This window comes from Chiloscyllium plagiosum, unplaced genomic scaffold, assembly GCF_037043375.1.
Source record: "Chiloscyllium plagiosum isolate Xiang-an unplaced genomic scaffold, Cpla_swu_hap1 HiC_scaffold_6, whole genome shotgun sequence".
Taxonomy (NCBI): Eukaryota; Metazoa; Chordata; class Chondrichthyes; order Orectolobiformes; family Hemiscylliidae; genus Chiloscyllium; species Chiloscyllium plagiosum.
In genome coordinates, this window is record NW_028270144.1 from 123504201 (window position 1) to 123517879 (window position 13679).

General features: G+C 45.5%; 1 protein-coding gene across 1 annotated transcript in view; it reads right to left on the reverse strand.

Annotated features, from left to right (window-relative positions):
* capn5a (calpain 5a) overlaps positions 1–12552 on the reverse strand; it is a 113175-nt gene extending 100623 nt beyond the window's left edge. Inside the window, exon 1 of the mRNA XM_043692439.2 lies at positions 12404–12552. The gene's annotated coding sequence lies outside the window, so the exon portion shown is untranslated. The remainder of the gene's footprint in view (positions 1–12403) is intronic.
* Between the last annotated feature and the right edge of the window lie 1127 nt (positions 12553–13679).

The following is a 13679-nucleotide window of genomic DNA, read 5'->3' on the forward strand; positions in this document are numbered from 1 at the left end:
CCTGTAAATGAGTTTGTGCAACATAGACCGAGTGATGATTTGGGTAGTCATTATCACACAGGATTATCTTGATCTCACCTGTCTCAGGCCATGAGCCCCTGGATGCTTTCTGACAGAGACGCTGACTATCCGATCAGCTGTCTCTGAGGTGGCCCTCTCTCCCAGCTGACCAAACCTCTTCTCAAACTCTCCCTTGACCCAGCCCTGACTCTTCCTCTAGTTTCTGACTCAGAGCTCATTCTCTCCAGGAGGCACACTCTCCATTTCCTCTCTCCTATTCCCATTGAACTGATCACCCAGCCTCAGCCTCTAGCTCCCACATGAGCCAATATTGCAAAATGGTTCCCTCACTCTCTCTCCCGCTCTCTTCAGGTGTTGTCCTCCTCTCCACAACAAAACAACACAGATGCCTCCATCTTCACAAACTACCCTCCTAATCCAACCACCTTTTTCTCTCAAAGGTCCTTAAATATGTTGTTGCCTCAAGTCGGGGCCTATTTTTCCCAGACATTCCACACTTGAATCCTTCCAACCAGCACTCTGCACCCACTCCACCTTGCCCCCCACCCCCTACATCCCTCAACCAAAATGGTTCTTATCCCAGTCACTAAAAACACCTTATGTAAATTATCCCTCTATGTCCTTCTCAACTGCACTGCAACCTTGGACATGGCTGACCACACCACTTCCTCCATTGGTCCATCACCCAACTGGATGGATCTGCTCCCCGTGGATCCACTCGTCTGTCCAATCAGAACCTGACTCTTCCTGCAATGACTTCTGTTCTTCTTCCTACTCTGTCACCTCTCGTGACCCCCCCTTGCCCCTCTTCCATAAAATTGTTGTCTCTAGGTTACCTCAACTGATAAAATGATTAGGGAAGGTTCACAAAATTGATTCCAGAGTTGAGGGGTTTGCTTTATGAGAAAGATTAAACAGTTTAACTAGGCAAAAGTGAGGACTGCAGATGCTGAAGATCAGAGGTTAGATCAGTGTAGTGCTGGAAAAGCACAGCAGGTCAGGCAGCATCCGAGGAGCAGGAGAATCAACGTTTTGGGCAAAAGCACCTCACCACGAAATCCCACTTTATTCCTGATGAAGGGTTTTTGCCCGAAATGTCGATTTCCCTGCTCCTCGGATGCTGCCGGACCTGCTGTGCTTTCCCAGCACCACTCTAATCTTGACTCTGATCTCCAGCATCTGCAGTCCTCACTTTTGCCTGATTAACACCAGTGACAGTCCAACAGGTTTACTTGGAAGTGCAAGATTTCGGAGCATTGCTCCTTCATCAGATAGCGAGTGGGGCAGGTTGATAGTCAGGACACAGAATTTATAGTAAAAGAAGAAAGTGCCACATCTATAAGTTTAATAAGAGCTTTATTTGTTAGCCACACTCCTTTAATGTAACCAATTCAAACCCAGTTTTTAAAAAAATTGAGCTGAAAATGTGTTGCTGGAAAAAGAATCCAGAAGGGCTCATGCCCGAAACGTCGATTCTCCTGCTCCTTGGATGCTGCCTGACCTGCTGCGCTTTTCCAGCAACACATTTTCAGCTCTGATCTCCAGCATCTGCAGTCCTCACTTTCTCCTTTAAAAACATTGAACCTGTTTTTCCTAATCAATATGTCCAGCGATGTTCTTACACACCTCTGGAGTAGATAGGACCTGAACCCAGGCCTCCCAGTCCAGGGGGAGGGACATCATCACTGCACCACAAGAGAGCCCCCTTTTATCCCCTACCATCAAACCCAATTGATGTTTAAGTAATATATCTATCACCTTTCCCTATATTCATTCAGTCTCAAGCATTCCTTCAGACTATATTAGATGACAACAAGAGGGCTGACAGGCTGCAGAATCTGTTCTGCTAATGGTGACAGGCAGGAGCTGGTGACTTGGGAGCCAGTGGGGAGTGGTCAGTGAGTATGGGGGTGACAGAACTAGGTTCTGATGTAAGTTGTAGGGCCTGTGTGCACTGAACATTGAATACAGCATCATTCAGGTTTCACATATCCATTCTTAACTTTGTCAGTAAGAAATGGAGAATAACCACATGTAGGAGGTACCAGCCACACAATGAACTGGAGCTCAATTACCCTCAGGGCTGGAGCAGGAACAGGCTGGAGAGCTCCCCAAGCCTGTTGTATAATCTGCCGTCACTAAAGGGGGAAAAAGAACCAACTTCCATTTATATAGCAAAATACAGATTGATAGGATCCCTGTAGTGTGGAAGCAGGCCATTCAGCCCATCACCAGCCCTCTGGAGAGCATCCCACCTCATCCTGTAACCCCACATTTCCCAAGGCTAATCCACCTAACCTGCACACAGAGTCACAGAGATGTACAGCATGGAAACAGACCCTTCGGTCCAACCCGTCCATGCCGACCAGATATCCCAACCCAATCTAGTCCCACCTACCAGTACCCGGCCCATATCCCTCCAAACCCTTTCTATTCATATACCCATCCAGATGCCTTTTAAATGTTGCAAGTGTACCAGCTTCCACCACTTGCTCTGGTAGCTCATTCCATACATGTACCACCCTCTGTGTGAAAAATCTGCCCCTTAGGTCCCTTTTATATCTTTCCCGTCTCACCCTAAACCTATGTCCTCTAGTTCTGGACTCCCCCACTTCAGGGAAAAGACCTTGTCTATTTATCCTATCCATGCCCCTCATGCTTTTGTAAACCTCTGAAAGGTCACCCCTCAGCCTCCAACACTCCAGAGAAAACAGCCTGTTCAGCCTCTCCCTGTAGCTCAAATCCTCCAACCCTGACAACATCCATGTAAAATCTTTTCTGAACCTTTTAAAGTTTCACAACATTCTTCCAATAGGATAAGAATTGCACGCAACATTCCAAAAGCGACTTAACCAATGTTCTATACAGCCGCAACATGACCTCCCAAATCTTACACTCAATGCACTGACCAATAAAGGAAAGCATATCTTTGGACAGTGTGAGGAAACCCATGCAGGCACGGGGCGAATGTGTAAACTTCACATAGACAGCTACCTGAGGCTGGAAACAAACACAGGTCCGCGGCGCTGTGAGGCAGCAGTGCTAACCACTGAGCCACCCTGGCATCTTGATATACTTCAGAAGAGTTTTTATCAAACAAGGTTTGGTTGCAAATGACATTAGGAGATTTTGAACAGGTGACCAAAGAAGCAGCTTTTTTAAAACAAGTACCTTAAAAGGAAGAAAAAGGAGGCAGAGAGTTTGAGCAATCAAATTCCAGAACGTAGGAGCCAGTAGTTGAAGGCAGACAACTCTATGCCCCGAGGGATTTCTTAAAAGCTACAAAACACTCACTTAAGCTGGCTTGTCCAAACAAGCAGAAATGCTAGTCATATCCTCAGCCCTTGTCCTCAGTCCTATCAGACAGTAACAGACACCGTGCATGGTGTAGGTTGTGAAAGTTATCACTTAGTTGAGTAGCACTTTGTGTAAGCTAGACAGCAAATACACTGCAGATTAGCACTGTCATGGCGGCAGTTTAATAGTCTGTTCCTGCATTTCACATCCACACTGGGATGTAACAGTACCAACACACCATACAAACAATGAACAAACTGACCTTTGTAACAAATTAAATATTCTTGCAGTCACAATGATAGGAAATGTAGCTGCAAATCTGCACACAGCGAACGCCTACCGAAGAGGACACTGTCCAGATTGTTTTATTCATGACAGTCGAGGGAGACATATTGGCCAAGAAACTCTGGAGAACTATTCTGCTGTTTTTGGAAGCAGTGCGGTGGAATATTTTACATTTTCACAACTGTGTAGATGGGGCTTTAGTTTTGAACCTCGTCTTGAACCACTCCCACTGTCCGAGTACTGGGAGAATCAGCTGTAATTTTGTGCTCAGGTTTCTGGAGTGTGGAATCCACAACCTCTGACTCACAGAGTCAACAGGGCTAACCACTCAACCACAGTCAAAGACTCCCAAATAAACTAGCAAATAAACTCCAGTAAGTGAGGAAACAAAGGCACTCTTCCAAAATTGTTGGCATCCATTTTCTGCACTCCTTTCCAACCTCAGCCATGCAGACACATGTTAACTCAGGAGGCTGAGGGTTTTTGTTGGTCCACAGTAACTTGCCAATGTTAACATTTATGACACTTCAAACGTAATTTATTGGAGAATGCCTATAGTGCAGAAGCAGGCCATTCAGCCCATCAAATCCACACCATCCCTACCCTATTACTAGAACCCTGCATTTCCCATGGCTAATCCACACAGCTGACACATCCCTAAACACTATGGGGCAATTTAGCATGGCCAACCTATCTAACTTGCACGTCTTTGGACTACGCATGGAAACCAGAGTACTCAGAGGAAACCCATGCAGGCACAGGGAGAATGCTCCACACAGACAGCTACCCGAGGGTGGAATGACTACAGAAGGGTTAACGCCTGAAACATTGACTTCTCCACCTCCTGTTGCTGCCTTGCTTGCTGTGTCCTTCCAGACTCCTGCTGCTCTACTGCTGAGTTTTTTTTCCAGCAATTTCCGGTCTACAGCACTTTGTTTTAATTAATCAGATGAAGCGATTTGCAACATTGCTATCCACAATGGTCATTTATAAATGCCACTGTTGTGTAAGATCACAGAATCCCTACAAAGCAGGGAGAGGCCATCCGATCCAGCGAGTGACCCTCTGAAGAGCATCCCACCCTATCCCTGTAACCTTGTGTTTACCATGGCTTGCCTGCACATCCCTGGACACTACAGGGCAGTCCACGAAACCTGCACATCTTTGGACTGTGGAAGGAAACCGCAGCACCCGGAGGAAACCCACACAGACATGAGGAGAATCAAACTCCACATAGATGGTCACCCGAGGCCGGAATAAAACCCGGGTCCCTAGCACTGTGCGGCAGCAGTGCTAACCACTGAGCCACCGTGCTGCTCATGACGTTCCTTAATTGTGTCCCTTTAGGTCACCAACTACTCAGGCAGAGTTGCACCGGGACTATAACTAGGAAACACGTCAGGTACTTTCCACATGTGGCACTTGTCAGCTGTTTGGTATTGTATGGAGCAAATGCAAAGAATTTGCAACCTCATGCATCTAAGCAACACAACCTGAACTACAGTGTAAACAGATTGGAACCACAATCACATACATACTGGTTTCTGCAAGAGTAATTTAAGGCATCTTACTTCTGTACCTCTCCCTTGTAGCGCTGACATTTTTATTTTCCCCTCAGGTGCCAATCCAGCTCCTTTATGAATGTGGTAGGATCAATCGAGACACTCTCTCAGGCAGTTCATTCAGGATCCTAACCACTCGCCGGCTAAACCACTCTTCATGCCACCTTTGATTCTTTTACCAATAACCTTAAACATCTCTGCCAATGGGAACAGTAGATCCCTCATGGATTGTATACAGCTCTATACTCAATTTCCTGGGGTTAGTTGTCAATATTCCCCTGCTCTAACTTGACTCCAGCCAACAATGACGACAATTTTGCTAATAATTAGTTTAACACTGATCGTAGATCTCCCTCCACACTTGGCCCATGGATTGCACAGTCCTCTCGCTATTTGTTCAATGTGTTGTGGCTGTGAGCCCATCCCAGGCTAGACTAGCCTGGCATTCTGAAGGCTATGGGGGTCACATTGACTGAAATCTGATAGAAACTCAGGCTGGTTGGATTGTCATGAGACCAATGCAGGTAACCCAAGGGGTAATTGGTTGGATCTTATGGGGCACTGCGGAGCCTGGCCCAAAGACGTGGCAGGAAAGAACAGCATCATTGCTTTATGGTGTGATTCCCTCCCTAGCCTTGGATTTTTTGAGCTACTGGAGAATTGGCGAAGCAGAGACTCTGGTACCTTTCAATTAACCACTTCTGTATGGCACTTTGTGATAAATTGCTATCTGTACCGGTATGTGTCACCAGAGGTAATCTGCTGCCCAATGCACCTTTTCCTTGAACCTTCTAGTGATTGGTGTAGAGGATACACTATGGTACAGAGTATCTACTGTTCTTAGTTAAGAAGAAGGTTCATTTCATGAAAGCAATAGGACCAACTTCGCCAGGCATTATGACATGTACCTTCGGAATCTAGTAACGATACACCTACTCTTCTCGAAAGCTAGAGAGGAATCAATGGGTGAAGTCAATGTAACGTGAACGTGTACACCATTCAGAAACAGTACCTAGTACAACAGGCCCCCACCTCTGTACTCCAAGTATGGAAGCCACCACTGTAACTACAGAGCAACTCAAGTATATACAAGGTGGGGGTCTCCGTGGGGGAGGGGGTGATGCGAGATTGTGGTTGTAGATGGAGCACAAATATTGGGGAGTGGGGGAGGTTGTGGTAACTGAGGAAGAGTGCATCTTTGTCCAGTGGGCTTGTACTCTCAGCATGACGCCAGATCTCACAGCTCTGGGTTTTCCACGTAGCATTCGCCTTCCCTTCCAACGAGACATCAATTTAAGTCACCATTATTTAGCTACTAAGGGCCTGCAGATAGATAAACCATTCAGTGTCTCCTTGGTGTAATTACAGATATAGGTTTAGGGGATTGGTGGGGAAAGAGGCTGGAGAGAGAGAGAGAGATACAGAGGGGAGAGAGAGAGAGAGAAAGAAAGAGAGAGAAAGAGAGAAACAGGTGTGAGGAGTTGCTGTAATCATCAGGAAGACCATTGTCTAGATTTAACATGACCCTCACCTTCATACCCAAGGTGCATAAAATCCAGCCCAATGTTCCCATGGAGGGAGAAAGCAGAGTTAACTTTCCAGGTCCATTCTGAAGAAGAGTCACATGACTCGAAATGTTAACTCAGTTTCTCTCTCCACAGATGCTGCCAGACCTGCTGAGTCTCTCCAGCACTTTCTCCTTGTGTTTTAGATTTCCAGTATCTATGGGTTTATTTTCACGTTCCTAGGATGACCCTGCCCCACAAAGACAGACGGGGCCTCAACGTCACCACCTGCGACCAGTTGGCACTCCCTCAGGACTGTGCTGGCTGTGCCAACCTGGAACCTGTGCACCATTCGGGGCAGTCTAAACTCCAGGGAGGTGGGGTTACTCAAGATCAACTGGATCTGGAGACCACAGGCTTTGAAAAGCCACATCTGAAAATGCTCCATAATGACCCAACCTGCACACTTAGTGATTAATCTGCAATTTAAAAATCACCGGGTTGGTAATGACATGTCAACATTTAATGCCTCCCCATCCAGCTCAAGCTGCAGCCACTCAGAGCTGCTATTGAAGTGTACAGTATGGTGAAGACATACATAATGATAGGTTATTGACCAGGAAAGCCAGAGGAACTAGAAGTGGTCATTACCCTGTCTTGTGATTTTGGTTATCCCATAATCTCAGACCTGAAAGACAGAAGGGAAATCACAAAGACAAAGCCTGCGAATACTCTAACAATTTCCTCTTCTCAAGTACAGACTGAGATGGGAAGGAAGCTTATAATTACAGCAATTCTATTCACTGATCATCCCTTCTCTTCAACAACACAGCATCCTAATGGGAATGCTGGAGATACTCCCAAGGATCAGGGGACTGGAGTTACATGTAAACGTTAGAGAAGTTAGAAGCAACAAAAACAGAAAATGCTAGAAAAGTTCAGCAACTGGTTTCTGAGGAAGGGTCACTGTATTAACTCTGATTGCTCTCCACAGATACAGCCAGACCTGCTGAGCTTTTCCAGCAATTTCTGGTTTTGTTTCTGACTTCCCACATCCGCAGTTCTTTCAGTTTTTAAGAGAAGCTAGAGGGGTTCCCTACTTCCTAGATGGGCAGAGATAGGACGGATTAGAGAGCAGAAACAAAACAAAACAGAAATTGTTGGAAAAACTCAGCAGGTCTGGCAGCATCTGTGAAGAGACATCAGAGTTTCGGATCCAGTGACCCTTCTTCAGATTTGGATTCGAAAGCAGTTTTATTTTCCATTGTAAGCGGGCCCAATAACCAGGGAGATAGACTTAAGGGAAGAGGTATAAAGCTCAGATTTGATTTGATTTGATTTGATGTATTATTGTATCTAAGTATTGTGAAAAGTTTTGTTTTGTGTGCAGTTCAGCAGGTCATACAATAAAGTGCGTTAGGGTAATAGAACAGAGCAAGGACTACAATGTTACAGCTGCAGAAAGGGTGCACAAAGAGTAAGATCAACATTAAATTTAAAATTTGAGAGGGCGTTTCAGAAGTCTAAAAGCAGCGGGGAAGAAGCTGTTCTTGAATCTGTTGGTATGTGTGTTTAAGCTTTTGTATCTTCTGCCTGACAGAAGAGGTTGGAAGAGATTATAACCAGGGTGGGGAATTGAGGAGAGTTCTGTTCACTCAGAGGGTGTTGGGACTGTGGAACCCATTGCCTGAAAGGGCAGTTGATTCAGAAACTCTCGTCATATTTAAGCAATATTCAGACAGTCACTTGCATTACCACAATCATATGGGGCTCTGGATGAAAAGCGGGAACATGAGATTGGTGCAGACAGATCTTTGTTAACGGACAGAGACACACTGGACTGAACAGCCCCCTTCTGTGCTATAAATATCTAGGAGTTTAAGATGGCATAGAAGCCCCACGGAGAGATTCAGTGAGGTAATTTTGATAGACGAGAGAAGAAGAAATAATTTGATTTGATTTATCATTGTCACACATACCTATGTACAGTGAAAAGTTTTGTTTTGTGTGCAGTTCAGCAGATCATAACATACAAAGGTCATAGAGTAATTGAACAGAGCGAGGAATAAAAAGTTACGGCTGCAAAGAAGGTGTACAAAAAGCAAGATCAACATTAGATTTGAAATTTAAGAGACCTATTCCAGTCTGGTCACAGCAGGGAAGAAGCCGTTCTTGAACCTGTTGGTACGTGTTTAAGCTTTTGTATCTTCTGCTTGACAGAAGAGGTTGGAAGAGATTATGACCAGGGTGGAAGAGGTCTTTGATGATGTTGGCTGCCTTTCTGTGGCAATATATAGATGAGGTCAATGGATGGAAGGCTGGTTTGCGTGACGGACTGGGCTGTGTTCACAACTCTCTGCAGTCTATTATAGTCCCGGGCAGAGAAGTTGCCATACCAGGCCATGGTGCATCCAGATAGAACGCTTTCTATGGTGCATTGGTAAAAGTAGATGAGGGTCTTTATGGACATTTCAAACTTCCACCAGTGGAGAGGTCAGGAAACAAAAGACACAGAACCAAGGAAGGGAAATGAGGAAGGAAAACAAAATACTATGGATGCTAGTAATCTGAAATAAAAACACAACATGCTGGAAATACTCAGCAGGTTGGGCGGCATATGTGGTACAGAACAGAGTTCATTGTTTTGGTTCAACCTGAAGCCTCCACCCCAGAACATGAGAGGAATTACTATCAATCTGGAACATGCTGCCTGAGGGGATGGCAGGGGCAGATTGACTGGGGACTTCCAAAGGGGAATGGTGTTAATACATGAAAGGGTAATATCTGTGGGATTTGAGGAGGTGGGGGGGTGGGGGTGGGGGTGAGGGTGAGAAGGAAGTGGGACTAATTGTACAACTCTTGCTGGTACAGGAACAATGGGCAGAATGGTCTCTTTTTCTACTACAAGAGCTTATATTGTGGACTGCGCCCTTCTCAGCAGCCTGACAATATTATACAAGCCCATTTAATCTTGGCCATGCTCCAAATTATTTCATAACTGGAGGATGAGTAAAGCAGCTTGATTCGTGCCACAGGCCTGATTGGAATATCAGAAACCAGGAGACAGGTTTTGCTGAAGGCCATCATGGCTGTCTATTGGTGTTTACCTTTCCGTGAGCTAACTAACCAACCACCCTCCCTCCAAACTCTGCTAATCATACACAGCAGCTAAAGAAATCTCATATCTCTAGCTGAAGTAGCCAGTTCTTAAACACAGAAGAGTGTGGTGGCCTTTATTGCAAGAGGATTTTGAGTACAGGAAGAAAGATATCTTGTTGTAATTGTATTCAGATATGATGCTACATGTAGAGTATTGTGTACTGTTTCAGTCACTTTGCCCAGAGAATGATATAGAGTCATAGAGATGTACAGCGCAGAAACAGACCCTTCGGTTCAACTCGTCCATGCCAACCAGATATCCTAACCTAATCTAGCCCCATTTGCTAGCACTTGGCCCATATCCCTCTAAACCCTTCCTGTTCATATACCCATCCAGATGCCTTTTAAATGTTGCCATTGTACTGACCCCTGCATCTCCTCTGGCAGCTCATTCCACACACACACCACCTTCTACACAAAAAAAGTTGTCCCTCAGGTCCCTTTTAAATCTTTCCCCTCTCACCTTAAACCTATGCCCTCTAGTTTTGGACTCCCCTACCCTGGGGTAAGATCTTGGCTATTCACTCTATCCATGCCCCTCATGGTTTTATAAACTTCTGTAAGGTCACGACTCACCCTCCAACACTCCAGGAAAAATAGCCCCGAATTGGTTGTGAAATGGGTTTGCAAATCGATTTGTACACAAGTCGATTTGTGGGTGGCATGGTGGCACAGTGGTTAGCACTGCTGCTTCACAGCGCCTGAGACCCGGGTTCAATTCCCGCCTCAGGCGACTGACTGTGTGGAGTTTGCACGTTCTCCCCGTGTCTGCGTGGGTTTCCTCTGGGTGCTCCGGTTTCCTCCCACAGTCCAAAGATGTGCAGGTCAGGTGAATTGGCCATGCTAAATTGCCTGTAGTGTTCGGTAAGGGGTAAATGGAGGGGTATGGGTGGGTTGCGCTTCGGCGGGTCGGTGTGGACTTGTTGGGCCGAAGGGCCTGTTTCCACACTATAATGTAATCTAATCTAATCTAAAAAATTGGAACACCATGCAGGATAATATAAAAAGCCATAAATCTTAAGAGATTGCATCTTTAAAATCACACCCGTGTATAGGATCACGTTCGTAAGTATCTGTTCATAATTTGTATGATAATGGCTTCAACTGCACTTTTACCTGCTCTCTGTGTTGAACAGATCTCCGATAATCAGGGTGGATAATGTTCAGAACAACGAAAAGATTCCAATTTAAATTTCACAGAATGAGCTGCACCACTTTCAAGCTATTGATCCTCCTACTTGCAGGAGGGAGAACACAACAGTATTTGTGCAAACTGTAGCCCAGAAAGGTGTCAGCTATATTTTTCATCTTCACCCAGGTTCCAGAAGCAAACTACTGGAAATCTAAAATAACAACAGAAAACGCTAGAAACATCAGAACACGGCTAATGAAAGGTCATTGACTTGAAAAGTTAGCTCTGCTTCTGTGTGTGTGTGTGTGTGTGGACCTCTCTTTCACAGACATTGCTAGCTCTGCTAATGTTGCATCTCTGTATTCACAGGGTCAGTTAGCTCAGTTGGCTGCTTCACAACACACAGTGACACCAACAGTATGAGTTCAATTCCTGCAAAGACTGAAATGAAGGACCCTCCTTCTCAACCTCTCCCTTTACCTGAGGCACGGTGACCCTCAGGATAAACCACCAGCTGTCATCTCCCCCTCTCTAATGAGAGAGCAGTCCCTGTGTCTGCACCTCATCTACGTACAGTTTAAAGTGAAGAGGGATAAAGTGAGTAAGGAACATCAGTTTACAGTGTCATTGATCAGGGGAACAGAAGTTTGACAGTGCTGGTAAAAGTAGACAGTGCATTTATATGATCTGGAGAGTTCTGACTGAAAGGAGACATTGAAATAAGTTACAACAGGAAATTTATTTGAAGAATTAATTTATAAACAGCTCCGGTAAATAGGGTTTTCTTCCAAACTGTACGATTTCGCAGCAACTTCTCCCTTTCTTAAACTCTGACCACAAAAGATGCAAACAGGACACATTGCAAAGTCTATCACATTCAGGTTACAACGAGAGAGGAGGAAGCATATCGCTAAATGTCACCGAAAAGTGCATGTCCCTCCCCCAGATGGCATCAAACACTCGATGAGTCACCAAGAAATATTGATTTAACGAGCGATTCGATCTCTCTGGTTCCAAAACCTGTCAAATTTATGAAACTCTGGATGGTGTATACACCCGGAATTACGACAATCTACATTCTGAAATAAACAAAAAGTGTGTCCCCTGTCGTTTACACTGCAGACCCCGCCTTAAAAGTTACAATCTCGCAAAACGCACCAACATAGAAAGACTGGTGAACGGTATGTTCAAATCTAACATTTTAGGAAAGCAGTTACAATTTAACAAGTCGGCGTGAACAATAAAAAAGACATCTTTCAGCCCTCTCGCCCCTCAGGGTCGGGAGTCTGAATGAACTGATTCCCTGCCACTTTGTTGCAGTTCAACAGCAGCAACATTGTATCCGATCAGGGAGTGGGGATGCCGAATTGGAAGTAACTGGTTTGTATCCGATTATTGTGAGGGATAAGGAAGGGCCCGGGAGAATTCTGCTAAGGTCTCACCTCCCAAGAGAGCGAAGCGTCCTGGTAGGCTGCAGATTGCTGGCCTCTGCTGGGCTGCCGAGGTGCTGTCTGGACTGGGGAACTGAGCCAGACTGGACACTTACTGCTACTCGCTTTCACCCACAAATACTCCTCACCCCCTGAGTGGGAGGAGTGTGGAAACGCCGCTGCGCATGTATCCTGGCTTTATTATAATACACACACACACACACGTTAGATAAAGGCTGGGAACTGTAGTTCTCATTGGGCAGGGAGAGAGCGCTGGAAAAAAGAAACAGAAATTGCAGGAGGAGCTCAGCAAAGTCTGACTGCATCTGTGCAGAGAGAACTGATTGTGGACCAATCCTGTGGTTTATGATTGATTAGGTTAGGATTGTGCTCACTGGAGGTTTGGGAGGGGGACTCATAGAAGATAGGAGCATGAGTAGGCCATTCAGCTCTTCAAGCCTGCTTCACCATTCATTGGGTTCCTAGCTGTCATTGCGCTCAATCCTACTCTCCTACATACCCCCTATCTCCCACGTTCCCTTTAGCCACAAGAGCTATAGCTATCTCCTTCTTCAAATGTTTTAGCCTCAACTGCTTTCTATGACAGGGTCCCCACTCTCTGGCTGCAGAAAGTTCTCCCCATTTCAATCTTAAAAGGTTTACTCCTGACCTTTAAACCATGACCCCAGGTTCTGGACTGCACTCCCCCAACCACCATCGGGAACATCCTTCCTGGACCCGCTGTGCTCTCCAGCATTTGTTGTTTTCAGTATAGATTCCAACATCTGCAGTCATTTCGCTCCTACCTATCTGTGTATGGAATGAGCTGCCAGAGGAAGTGGCAGAGGCTGGTACAATTACAACACTTAAAAGGCATCTGGGTGGGTGTATGAATAGGGAGGGTTTAGAGGGGTATGGGCCAAATGCCCATAGATTAATTTAGGATATCTGGTCGGCATGGATGAGTTGGACTGAAGGGTCTGTTTCCGTGCTGTACACCTCTATGACTCTATGATTGATTAAGTCCCACAAACTGCTTGTAACCAGCTGCACTGCCCACTCCAGTAACCTACCCACCTCAGTGCCCCATCTGGAGTGCGCTTTCCAAACAAGCTCCACTGGTAAAACATCATTTGGACCACAGAATGGGATAGAGGGAAGTTCACCAACAAAACTCGTGACAAAGCTTGTCTGTTGAAAGGCAGGCTCTGAACTAACACAGCAAGAGTGGCCCTTGTTGAACACATATTGGAACAACAAAAACTAGAGCAGGAGTAGGCCATTCAGC